Here is a 13,410-nt window from a genome sequence, read left to right as displayed (position 1 = left end):
TAGTTGACAGTCAAGCCGGCTGCCCTAGCTGAGCCCAGCTGAGCCCAGCACTCGATGCTCCTGATAGGCATTTAATGATCCCTGACACTGGCACTTGCAGCATTTCCCGAGTTTTGTTTTCCATCTTGGACAGCCTTGGAGGTGAGACTGCCATTGTGTTTCATCATTGCTACACCTTTTTTTTTTTTTTTTTTTTTTTTTTTTTGCAGTACGCAGGCCTCTCGCTGCTGTGGCCTCTCCCGTTGCGGAGCAAAGGCTCCGGACGCGCAGGCTCAGTGGCCATGGCTCACGGGCCCAGCCGCTCCGCGGCACGTGGGATCTTCCCGGACCGGGGCACGGACCCGTGTTCCCTGCATCGGCAGGCGGGCTCCCAACCACTGCGCCACCAGGGAAGCCCTGCTACACCTTTTTTTACCTGGATCCCAGGGGTCCTAGGTAAGAGTTCACTGACTGACTGATAGAGTTTTACAAGGTTAATATCCAAAAAACGGGGGATTTTAATCAGAAGACAAGAAGCAAAGAAAACAACAAAGGTGGCGACTGGTCTGCAGAACATGGCTTAGGATTTTTACCCATAAACCTTTAATGCCTGTTTCATCCAGCCTTTTAAGGGATGCCTGACATTTACTGTTTCGCTTTTAAATACAAATAGAGGGAGACTTTATATCTTTTTTTTTTCCCACGCAGTGAAAGCTTTTACAGTTCTGAATCCTGATGGCATCAGCTGTTATATTAAAATCTCATCATAAATGAATATGGGGCAATATCTCAGTTGGGAAATATGAATGACCCTGGAGACACCAATTCATAGGAATAATCTGTCAGGTATTGCCATGGGTTTACTGAACACACAGAGTGCCCTACGGCAAATAACCAGGCCGCGGAGTAACCTTCCAGTAAAATAGTTTCACCATTTTTAGTAACATCATCTTGGGTGGCAATGCTTTCTAGCAGCCCTCTGACTCAATCTGCAAGGGTGAGCACAAAGGGCAAAACGGATGTGGACAGGAAACCTGCGGATACCTGGATAAGAAGTAAAGTAAGCAAGAACTAGACATCTTAATTCATTCCGATCATTCATTAACAAGGGAAACGTGGAGGGTGAGGCTGAACGGGGGGTTACATGCATTTCTTAGCATCTACCTCTGGGGGAAAAAAATAATATATTTGGCTGGTTCATAACAGGTAGATTATGTATGGCATGCACTGCAAAGGACACACTGTCCCAGAGGCTGGTTTCTCTGTAATTGACGTACATTTGCAGAATGGACAGGCTGATTTCTGAACCACAGACTCATTCCCTGTTTAACCCAGCTCCTTTATACAGAAGCCAAACCCTGTCTACGTGGCCAAACACTGGAATAATAAACAGCACATCTGAAAACATAGCCAGTGTAGCCACAAGGAGTGGTGGAAGCCATGGTCCTGAGGACACACTCAGTGATCGACGTACACGCCTCTCAAGTATGTAGGAAATCTGGTTGTCATTTTTCAGGACACAGATTCAAGTGGCTCATGCCAGACTTTGAACTTGTATATTTAGAACAGAAAATAAAGATCTGTGGGACTTCCCGGGTGGCACAGTGGTTAAGAATCCACCTGTCAATGCAGGGAACATGGGTTCAAGCCCTGGTCCGGGAAGATCCCACATCCGCGGAGCAACTAAGCCCATGCTCCACAACTACTGAGCCTGCGCTCTAGAGCCCGTGAGCCACAACTACTGAGCCCATGAGCCACAACTTCTGAGCCCATGTGCCACAACTACTTAAGCCCGCGTGTCTAGAGCCAGTGTTCCTCAACAAGAGAAGCCACCGCAATGAGAAGCCCACGCACCGCAAGGAAAAGTAATCCCCGCTCGCCGCAACTAAAGGAAGTCCGCACGCAGCAACGAAGACTCAACACAGCCAAAAAAAAAAAAAAAAAAAAAAAAACAAATTCCTAAGTATGAAAAAAAAAAGGAAAGAAAAGAAAGATGTGACATGGAAAAAAGATTAAAAAAAAAAGTGGAACTGTGAAGAAACACAGGTGTTAAGTAACTTTTTTATGAGAGCTTCACCAGTTATCCGGTGATGACTTTACAGCCTGTGATATAAATCCATATAACTTCCCCGGGCTGCCCAATGAGTATTCAAAGCCCGGAGCTCTGTGTTTCTTCACGTGGTCCTCCCTCAGGCCCCTAGTGCCTCATCTATAAATCAGAGGGGAGCTGGGCTTCCTGAAATGATCGGTCACACCTTGGCAGTCATCAAACGGACACGCCTATCATTTCTGAATACTGCACCGTGATCTTTCTTTTCCTGCTGGCACCCTGAAGTGGGAGGGGGAAAAAAAGCAGACATGTACTCAGAGCACCTCGTGTGTGCACGGGAGTGTCCACGCCACTGTGCACAGCAGGCAGGTGTGGCAGGTGCACACGTGTGGGCGGAGAAGCTGAGGGGGCTGGAAAGCAGTGGGGAGGTGGGCGTCACACGTGGGGACAATGCTCCCCCACTGGGAGGCACCGGGGTGCGGGTGAGGCCATGCACAGCCGGTGTTGCGTTCCGGATGCCCTGTGCACGGCCCGCAGCACAGCAGCCCTGCATCCTTGACTATCACGTGTCTCGCTCCCCCGGCACGCGGCACGCAGAGCCCCGAGGAAGGCATTCCCGGCCAACACCAAGGGTGGGGAAGTCGGCCGGGCAGCCCCGAGCCTGGTGGGCGGAAAGCAGCACAGAGGAAGTGAGCCTGAATGCCTCAGCCCACACGTCTGGGGGACACGTGTACCCCGGGAAAGATAACCGTCAGCGTTTCTCTTTTCGCCTGTCCCCTCCCATCCATCATTATTCCGTTTTGTTTAGTTTAAAAAAAAAAAAAGGAAAGACTAAATCTCCACCTTTGTTTTCCATGTCTATAAATAAAACCTTACTTCGTTTTAATTGTGTGCCTCTGGCTCTTGGCAGGCACTCACATAATTAATACATAATGTGGCGGCTGCTGACATATTTCCCATTCTTCATGGAAACCCAGGACGATAGTATGGTGAAACCTGAAAAACTATTTTAACCTGAATAAGCATGACTCTGACATCATCAAAAGGTGACATCTAGGGCTTCCCTGGTGGCGCAATGGTTGAGAGTCCGCCTGCCGATGCAGGGGACACGGGTTCGTGCCCCGGTCCGGGAAGATTCCACATGCCGCGAAGCGGCTGGGCCCGTGAGCCGTGGCCACTGAGCCTGCGCGTCCGGAGCCTGTGCTCCGCAGTGGGAGAGGCCACAGCAGTGAGATAAACAACCTAACCTTACACCTAAAGCAATTAGAGAAAGAAGAACAAAAAAACCCCAAAGCTAGCAGAAGGAAAGAAATCATAAAGATCAGATCAGAAATAAATAAAAAAGAAATGAAGGAAACAACAGCAAGGATCAATAAAAGTAAAAGCTGGTTCTTTGAGAAGATACACAAAATTGATAAACCCCTAGCCAGACTCATCAAGAAAAAAAGGGAGAAGACTCAAATCAATAGAATTACAAATGAAAAAGGAGAAGTAACAACTGACACTGCAGAAATACAAAGGATCATAAGAGATTACTACAAGCAATTATGTGCCAATAAAATGGACAACCTGGAAGAAATAGACAAATTTGTAGAACAGCACAACCTTCCGAAATTGAACCAGGAAGAAACAGAAAATATAAACAGACCAATCACAAACACTGAAATTAAAACTGTGATTAAAAATCTTCCAACAAACAAAAGCCCAGGACCAGATGGCTTCACAGATGAATTCTATCAAACATTTAGAGAAGAGCTAACACCTATCCTTCTCAGACTCTTCCAAAATACAGCAGAGGGAGGAACACTCCCAAACTCATTCTACGAGGCCACAATCATCCTGAAACCAAAACTAGACAAAGATGTCACAGAAAAAGAAAACTACAGGCCAATATCACTGATGAACATAGATGTAAAAATCCTCAACAGAATACTAGCAAACAGAATCCAACAGCATATTAAAAGGATCATACACCATGATCAAGTGGGGTTTATCCCAGGAACGCAAGGATTCTTTAATATACGCAAATCAATCAATGTGATACACCATATTAACAAGTTGAAGAATAAAAACCGTATGATTATCTCAATAGATGCAGAAAAAGCTTTTGACAAAATTCAACACCCATTTATGATAAAAAATTTTCCAGAAAGCAGGCATAGAGGGAACTAAAAACATAATAAAGGTCATATATGACAAACCCACAGCCAATATCATTCTCAATGGTGAAAAACTGAAACCATTTCCACTAAGATCAGGAACAAGACAAGGTTGCCCACTCTCATCACTATTATTCAACATGGTTTTGGAAGTTTTAGCCACAGCAATCAGAGAAGAAAAAGAAATCCAAATCGGAAAAGAAGTAAAACTGCCACTGTTTGCAGACAACATACTATACATATAGAATCCTAAAGATGCTACCAGAAAACTACGAAAGCTAATCAATGAATCTGGTAAAGTAGCAGGATACAAAATTAATGCACAGAACTCTCTTGCATTCCTATACAAAAATGATGAAAAATCTGAAACAGAAGTTAAGGAAACACTCCCATTTACCACTGCAACAAAAAGAATAAAATACCTAGGAATAAACCTACCTAAGGAGGCAAAAGACCTGTATGCAGAAAACTATAAGACACTGATGAAAGTCATTAAACATGATACAAACAGATGGAGAGATATACCATGTTCTTGGACTGGAAGAATCAACACTGTGAAAATGACTCTACTACCCAAAGCAATCTACAGATTCAATGCAACCCCTATCAAAACTACCACTGGTATTTTTCACAGAACTAGAACAAAAAATTTCACAATTTCTATGGAAACACAAAAAACCCCGAATAGCCAAAGCAATCTTGAGAAAGAAAAATGGAGTTGGAGGAATCAGACTCCCTGACTTCAGACTATACTACAAAGCTATAGTAATCAAGAGAGTATGGTACTGCCACACAAAAACAGAAATATAGATCAATGGAACAGGGTAGAAAGTCCAGAGATAAACCCACACACATATGGTCACCTTATTTTTGATAAAGGAGGCAAGAATATACAATGGAGAAAAGACAGCCTCTTCAGTAAGTGGTGCTGGGAAAACAGGACAGCTACATGTAAAAGAATGAAATTAAAACACTCCCTAACACCATACACAAAAATAAACTCCAAATGGATTAAAGACATAAATAAAGGCCAGACACTATCAAACTCTTAGAGGAAAACATAGGCAGACCACTCTATGACATAAATGACAGCAAGATCCTTTTTGACCTACCTCCTAGAGTAATGGAAATAAAAACAAAAGTAAACAAATGGGACCTAATGAAATGTAAAAGCTTTTGCACAGCAAAGGAAACCATAATCAAGATGAAAAGACAACCCTCAGAATGGGAGAAAATATTTGCAAATGAAGCAACTGACAAAGGATTAATCTCCAAATTATACAAGCAGCTCATGCAGCTCAATATCAAAAAAACAAACAACCCAATCCAAAAATGGGCAGAAGACCTAAATAGACATTTCTCCAAAGAAGATATACAGGTGGCCAACAAACACAGGAAAGAATGTTCAACAACACTAATCATTAGAGAAATGCAAATCAAAACTACAATGAGGTATCACCTCACACCAGTCAGAATGGCCATCATCAAAAAATCTACAAACAATAAATGCTGAAGAGGGTGTGGAGAAAAGGGAACCCTCTTGCACTGTTGGTGGGAGTGTAAACTGATACAGCCACTATGGAGAACAGTATAGAAGTTCCTTAAAAAACTAAAAATAGAACTACCATACGACCCAGCAATCCAACTACTGGGCAGATACCCTGAGAAAAACCATAATTCAGAAAGAGTCATGTACAGTGTTCACTGCAGCTCTATTTACAATAGCCAGGACAGGGAAGCAACCTAAGTGTCCATCAACGGATGGATGGATAAAGAAGATGTGGCACATATATACCATGGAACATTACTCAGCCATAAAAAGGAACGAAAATGAGTTATTTGTAGTGAGGTGGATGGACCTAGAGTCTGTCATACGGAGTGAAGTAAGTCAGAAAGAGAAAAACAAATCCCGTATGCTAACACATATATATGGAATCAAAAAAAAAAAAAAAAAAGGTTCTGAAGAACCTAGGGGCAGGACAGGAATAAAGACGCAGACCTCGTAGAGAATGGACTTGAGGCCATGGGGAGGGGGAAGGGTAAGCTGTGACGAAGTGAGAGAGTGGCATGGACATATATACACTACCAAATGTAAAAGAGATAGCTAGTAGGAAGCAGCCACACGGCACAGGGAGATCAGCTCGATGCTTTGTGACCACCTAGAGGGGTGGGATAGGGAGGGTGGGAGGGAGACGCAAGAGGGAGGAGATATGGGGATATATGTACACATATAGCTGATTCACTTTGTTATACAGCAGAAACTAACACACCATTGTAAAGCAATTATACTCCAATAAAGATGTTAAAAAAAAAAAAAATCCCCCAGAGGATTTATCTTAGTAAGTGGAAAGAGGCCTTGGAGTCAGGTCCCAAGCTAGCCGTGCAACCTCGGAAAAGTACATAACCAGCCTGGAGCATTGGCTCTCTCTTCTGCTGCGTTCCAGGCCAGGTTATTCACAAGATAATGGACCAGGACACACTGGCTAGAACATAAATAAAGGCTCCTTTTGAGCTAACTTTAGAGAATGGAAGTGAAAAGACTGCACTTGATAGTACTATGTAAACCACTGTGCTCTGAGGTCGGGAGAAGCAGGGGCTTTGTTCTATTAAGACTCGCAGAGGCGCAGTAATGAAACTGTTCAAGGTGGAACCTAGGTGATGTCTGACATCCTTCTCATCATGGTGCCCACCAAAGTAACCCTCAAGATAAAACTGGGCACATCTCCTCACTTTGGACTCTGCAGAGGAGAGCCCAGTGGAGACAGGGTTGGTGCAAAATTCTACCCTAGGACTAGGGCATGATGCAGTCAGTCAAAGAGTGGCAAGCAGTGACTCATTCTCCAAGATGGACTGGCAAGACCAAGGCTTGGTCCTTAGGGCATTAACTAGAGGAACTGGCATCTCAACGCAAATCAGGCAACTGGGACCAGAGCAATACGGCGTTCGTGGGAGGGTCACCTCTTTACCTGGACGGGGCCTGGGACCTCAGGATCCACTGTGCAGCTGGCCTATTACTATCTACAATCACCTTCTATCGTCTCTGCACGGGATCAAGTGCGTGCATTCTGGATGTACAGGTTCAGCTCTGCAGCTCTGCAGCTCAGGATGGGCTCAGCTATCCTCCAGCAAGCCAGTGCCACCTTCTGAAGCTCAGAAATGCTGACTATTATGCACAGGATGGATAGACAACAAGGTCCTACTGTACAGCACAAGGAACTACAGTCCATATCCTGGATAAACCATAATGGAAAAAGAATATGAAAAAGAACAGATATATATGTATAACTGAATCCCCTTGCTGTACAGCAGAAATTAACACAACATGGTACATCAACTATCCTTCAATACAAAATGACAACAAAGCCCAGCAATGCTAGAATATCACAAGCACTCTCCTACCTCTAGTCCTGAGACGCTCCGTGGAGACTAAAAGGAAGGTTCTCGGGCAGAAAAGGGGCAAAACGCGTGTGGACCCCACTCACAGACGCTTCCTCTGGTGCTACAAAGAAGGTGGACAGTGGCCGATCAACAGAGGAAGACGTAAAACGCTGAGTCATTTCAGGGTGGGTGTTTTTGGTCATTTGTGGTTTTTAATTATCATGCATTGCCCGTGCGTCATGAGCTGGGCTAATCACAGCCTTGTCCTTGATATCCTGTTTTTCGGGGCTTGAAGTTATCGCTTTATCACTAAGTCCAAAATTGAGCTGTAGTAAATCACCTTCCTTTAAATGACGTTCTGATTATGCCGGGAGGGGGGAGTCATGGGAACTGATTGCCCCTGAAGCCCTTTCAGGGTAAACGGCCACAGGAAATGGGGCTGAAACATGCTTTTTAAATGTTATTTCTTTATAAGTGCATAGGACGGCCGCCAACAAACATATCCGATTGAAAAGTGTCCACAAAAGAACAAAATATATTGACTATAACTGTTGGATCCATCTATGCTGCTTAACTTATTACACAGCTCTGAAGCCTGTGCAATTTCATTTACACATAACACACATACACCATACATTATACAGAAAGAACTTTCACCCAATTTTTTTTTTTTAATAAATTTTTTATTTATTTCTTTTTGGCTGCGTTGGGTCTTTGTTGCTGCATACAGGCTTTCTCTAGTTGTGGCGAGTGGGGGCTACTCTTCATGGTGGTGCGTGGGTTTCTCACTGCGGTGGCTTCTCTTGTGGAGCACGGGCTCTAGGTGCGTGGGCTTCAGTAGTTGTGGCTCATGGGCTCTAGAGTGCAGGCTCAGTAGTTGTGGTGCACAGGCTTAGTTGCTCTGTGGCATGTAGGATCTTCCTGGACCAGGGCTCGAACCTGTGTCCCCTGCATTAGCAGGCAGATTCTTAACCCCTGCACCACCAGGGAAGTCCCTCACCCAAGTTTCCTGAAGCAACACACACGTCTAGTTACTTATAATATATGATGTATGCAAATTAAGTATGTTTAAATGATATGTAATGACGTTTCCTCTTAAGTTTCTTAAACACACACACACATTATTTGTATGTAATACATAACATATAAGAATGTGTGTCTTTATAAGTTAAATACCTTTAAATTTTATGTAAAGACGGTTCCTCAAGTTTAAAATCACACAGACAACTCGATTATTTACATATATAACATAAATGTGTATGCATGTCTACACACACACACATACACACACATATCCCATTCCTCTTATGATTCTTAAATCTTCACTCTTACAGGTACTTCAGATTCTCTTTCCGTACAATTTAATACGTAAATTTACTTGTATTTCAATGCTCTGGGTATCACAATGAATTGCCCAGATCCAAAGTTTGTACTAAATGACTGCTTCAGGACAGCTGGTATTTAGAGAGAGCTGGAGGGTCCCAGTGGACCCCAAGCACACCAGTAGTCTGGCACTTTTAAAAGCATGATGGTGGAGGGGCAGCGATGCAACCCAATGGGAAGTTAACAGATACTACTTTCTTGTTAAAGAGTATGTGTGATGTGCTTGGGAAATGCTAGGTTAAAAAAAAAAAATGAGAAAAGTATCCTTGACCTCAGGTACGAAGCATTTTGAGTGACATGTGGCTTGTGGATTTCAGAGGGATGATGCAAGGTGCATTGTTTCTGCCAGGGTTGTGTCATCTTGGGGAGGGAGAGGAGGTGGCCAGGAGCCCACTTTCCACTCCCCCCTGCTCTTTGTTTAACTGGAGTTCGCTTGGTCAGGCTGAACAGGATAAAACCTGCTTCTCTGGGCCTGGCTGGGCTAAGAGGCGCTCAAATAAATACGGTCACAGTCGGACACGACTGCTGTTGCCATTATGGGTTTCCATTCAAATGGTAGAAATAAAAAACAAAAATGTTTCTCCTGGTGTATTTTTTTCGACCTTTCTTTTTCCTTTTTTCTTACAGTTTTTTGTTGGTTGTCTCCAGGACAGATGGATGGATGGATAGATAGAATCATGAATGTAGTTAATTTTCACATTAGTCGTCTATTAGGGATGTGGTTTTGATTACCCTCAGTATAAGAAACTTTAAAAACACAGAGAAGAATATAGAAATAGATAATGCTGCCTGTGGGTTCCTTGAGAGGCAGCAAGATACACCCTCCCTGTTTCTGCTGTCTGACCCGTGGATAAGGATAATTACATCACCTGCCTCTGTCATAGAGAGAATGAACTAAGAGATGTTTCTAAAGCAGTGAGCGTGTTCCAGTCCTCTGAAGGCTGGGGGCAATTACTGCAGTTGTTAGGAAACAAAAAAGCCACTTTGAACCCGGAACTGCTCATCGCTCTTTCCTGGAGGCTCTCCTTATCTGCCTTGAGTACGTGTTTCTGAGAACAGACAGGCTTGCTAAGACGTCACGTGGAATCAAGGCCCTTCTGATAAGCCAGCGGTGTCATCTGAAGTAGCCCCTGTGCCAGGGAGACCGCGCAGTGACTCTGCCCTGGGGACAAGAGACTCGGCATGCAGGGCCCTGGGCACCCCTCCTGTGAATCTGGGAAGGAGACGGAAGGGACCCAGATGCCCGGGCACGTCTGCTGTGGACACCACCACCCCTAACAGGTCCTGGAGGCAAGGGGTAGGCCAGAGGATTCAGCCACACCCAAAAATCAGGAGGGGAAGAAGAGCGGGAGACAGAGGGAGAGGGAGGGAGCAAGGAGAGAAGGGAGAGTCAGGGGAACCACGGACCGAAACCTCCCGCCCTGGCCGGGCCCGAGAGTAGCCACTGGCATGAGTTCTCTTAGAACAGGAGGTCCTGGTAAGGAACACGGAATTGACAAGTTACCACCAACTGGAAGAATTTGGGAAGGGTCAAAAGGAGAGAGGAGTCCACAGGTCCTACCAACCTCCCGGAATCCTTCTCGGGGAATCCACCTTGGCTGACCGATGCGCGCACCATCAGGAAGGACCCTGAGTCAGAACGATTGGCCAGAGACAACCCAGAAACTAACCCCATCACCATAAAACCCGAGACCGCGAGCCACGTGGCAGAGCAGTTCTCCTGGGTCCCCTCACCCTCCTGCTCTCCAGCCGGGCGCCCCTTCCCAATAGAGTCTCCGGCTTTGTCAGCACGTGTGTCTCCTCGGACGATTCATTTCTGAATGTTAGACAAGAGCTCACTCTCAGGCCCTGGAAGGGTCCCCTTCCTGCAACAGGAGGAAGGAAAGAGGGAGGGCAAGAGAACTCAGTAGAGGCATCATGAGTCCTAGCGGTGAGCAGCGCTCCCGAGGGGCAGGTAGGGGGGAGCCTCAGGCCCCTCCCTCCGGTGTCCATGGTCATAGGGTCTGGGCGCCAGAGGGAATTCTGAAACAGCGTACGGTTCAACCATGCACCTCACTGCCCCCATGGCTGACCATGCAGCCTCGGTCCATACGTGTGATTTTGCACAGTGCTATCGACTTAGGTGCGAACGCTGTGTGTGTTAGCAAACATGTTTTCCCTTATCAGTGAATGCTACAAAGCTCATGCCGGAACCTGAACCTGCATTTTAAGAACCTGAACCTGCATTTTACTCCTTCTGTAGGACTTTAAGAACTCTGTCCATTTCCTGAAGGTTGGTTTAAAAGTTAAGTAATGAAAGCTGTACTTATATAATATTGTAAGTCAACTATGCTTCAATAAAAATGTTTAAAAAGCTGTAAATATGCTTCACGCTAATATGCACATTGCATCATGCTGAAATCAAATAAATCGATCTGGGGCATGGATGTCTTTCCACACTCTCCTCGCTAGACAGCTGGAGGACCCACAGGGACACACGACCATCCCCCATGGAGATCACTGGCCAGGATCCACACACACAATAAATGCTAGTAAGGCTTAACTGATTTCCTGTTTTCTACATAAAATCCTCACACGTCGAGGTTCTCACATGCCTGCACACCACCACGAAGTGTCCTTCATGCCCCAGGAGGGGAGGGTCAGTGGCCTAGACCTCTTGGGGACCTGGGTGAAATGCAGATGCTGATTTAGGAGGGCCGGGTGGCACCTGGGGGTCCGCATCTTTGGCAAGGTCCCAGATGGCGCTGATGCCGTGGGTCTGTGGACCACTTTTGCCGTCTACCACTGTGAGCACTAAACGGGGCTCCTCTCTTGAAGGCAGGTCCTCCAGGTGGTACTCTGACCGCAAAGGAGGTCAAGACTAATGACCTTCCCGCAAAATACTAACAGCATCCTGGAGGAAAACGCCACGAGAGGCAGATGCAGCCATCCACGTTAGGCCTCCCTTCTGGAGTTCCTGGGGCTTGGGGGAAACAGTTGGGAGGAGGGGACCACATCCCCTGGTCCCCACTCCCTTGCCAGCTACCTATGGAAGCCAGAGCTTTTGATTTCCCAGCATCATCAGGAAAGGTGTCCCCTTGGGTCCATCCTCAACCTGAATGTGATGCAGAAGCCTATCTCCTTGGGCTGGAGGGTGCGGGCAAGGCTTGTGAGCCCCCCGTGGCTGGAGAAGAGCACAGACTGCAGGTACCTGTCCACAGACGGCTGCAGAGAGCACCAGGCCCGAGCCCAACCTACCCCCAATCTCCGCTGGATGGGACTCGCACCTCACAGATATGAAAACGAGGATGGGGTAGAGGCAGATTATGGATGGCGGCTACAGCAGACTGGCCACCAGACAGACAGACCCTAGCTCCTTGAGGAGCTGAGAGACCGTGGCAAGTGACTGTCGCTTACTTATCTGGTGTCTATAAGGAAAGTGTTAATTAGCAGCACACTTAACTGTGTCTTAAAAGCGAGAAAGGACACATTTTCTAAGTAGCGATGAGCATGCTGTTGTCAGGAAGATGCTGTCAAAATGAATCGGTGAAATGTTTTAGCTTTACAAGGAGTATGTTCTTTTTTTTTTTTAAATCCTTCTTGAATCCAGGACAGAGAGCTCTTGAATTGGGTCATGAATTCTTGGAGTCAAGGGACATGGGGAAGGTGACTGCATACACAGGGCAGAACCTCTGAGCTATCACCCTGCTTTCCTGGTCCATTAGGCTACTGGGATTCCATATACATATGAGTCCATATACATGTGTGCATGTGCGTATGTACAAACAGAAATAAAGATAGATGGACAGACAGATAGATAGAGGAATGGATAGATGGATGGATGGATAGATGGATGCATAGACAGAAGAATGGATAGATAGATAAGACAGACAGACAGGAGGTGCTTGCTACTGGCATCTTGTGGGTAGAGGCAAGGGAGGTTGCTAAATATACTGCAATGCACAGAAACACCCCTTCTCCCCACCCCCCAATGAAAATTATTGCATTATTTTGGTAGGGCTTCCATAATAAAGTACCACAGGCTGGATGGCTTAAGCAACAGACATTTATTCCCTCCCTGTCCTGGAGGCTGGAAGTCTGAGATCTAGGTGTCTGCAGAACTGCTTCCTCCTGAGGCCTCTCTCCTGGGCGTGCAGACGGCCATCTCCTCCCTGTGTCCTCAAGTGGTCGTCCCTGTGTGTGTGTCTGTGTCCTGATCTCCTCTTCTTATAAGAACACCAATCCTATCAGGGCCCACCCTAATGACCTCATTTTACCTTCATCCCCTCTTTAAAGATCTCCAAATACAGTCCCATTCTGAGGTCCTGGTGTCTGGCTCGGGCTTCAGCACTGAATTTTGGAGGACACGATTCAGCCCATAACGACCTTCCTGCCCCCAATATATATAATGCCAAGGGGGAAAACCCTGAACTAAAGGTACATGGGCGAGTGACTTCTGTAGGTTCTAAAACCTCAGTTCAA

The 13,410-nt window shown here is 45.8% G+C and overlaps 1 protein-coding gene across 5 annotated transcripts in view; it reads right to left on the bottom strand.

Annotated features, from left to right (window-relative positions):
- The window catches only part of LOC137217866 (steryl-sulfatase-like), a 184,922-nt gene that overhangs the window by 157,366 nt on the left and 14,146 nt on the right, over positions 1–13,410 (bottom strand). The window contains exon 1 of one of the 5 annotated variants that reach the window (XM_067724862.1): positions 7,588–7,730. The exons of 3 other annotated variants lie outside the window; for them this stretch is intronic. The gene's annotated coding sequence lies outside the window, so the exon portion shown is untranslated. Of the gene's footprint in view, positions 1–7,587; positions 7,731–13,410 lie in introns of those variants that run through there. One more of the 5 variants, XM_067724860.1, reaches the window with a different exon arrangement.

This window comes from Pseudorca crassidens, chromosome Y, assembly GCF_039906515.1.
Source record: "Pseudorca crassidens isolate mPseCra1 chromosome Y, mPseCra1.hap1, whole genome shotgun sequence".
In the NCBI taxonomy this organism is placed as follows: domain Eukaryota; kingdom Metazoa; phylum Chordata; class Mammalia; order Artiodactyla; family Delphinidae; genus Pseudorca; species Pseudorca crassidens.
This window is presented reverse-complemented; position numbering and strand designations above follow the sequence as displayed.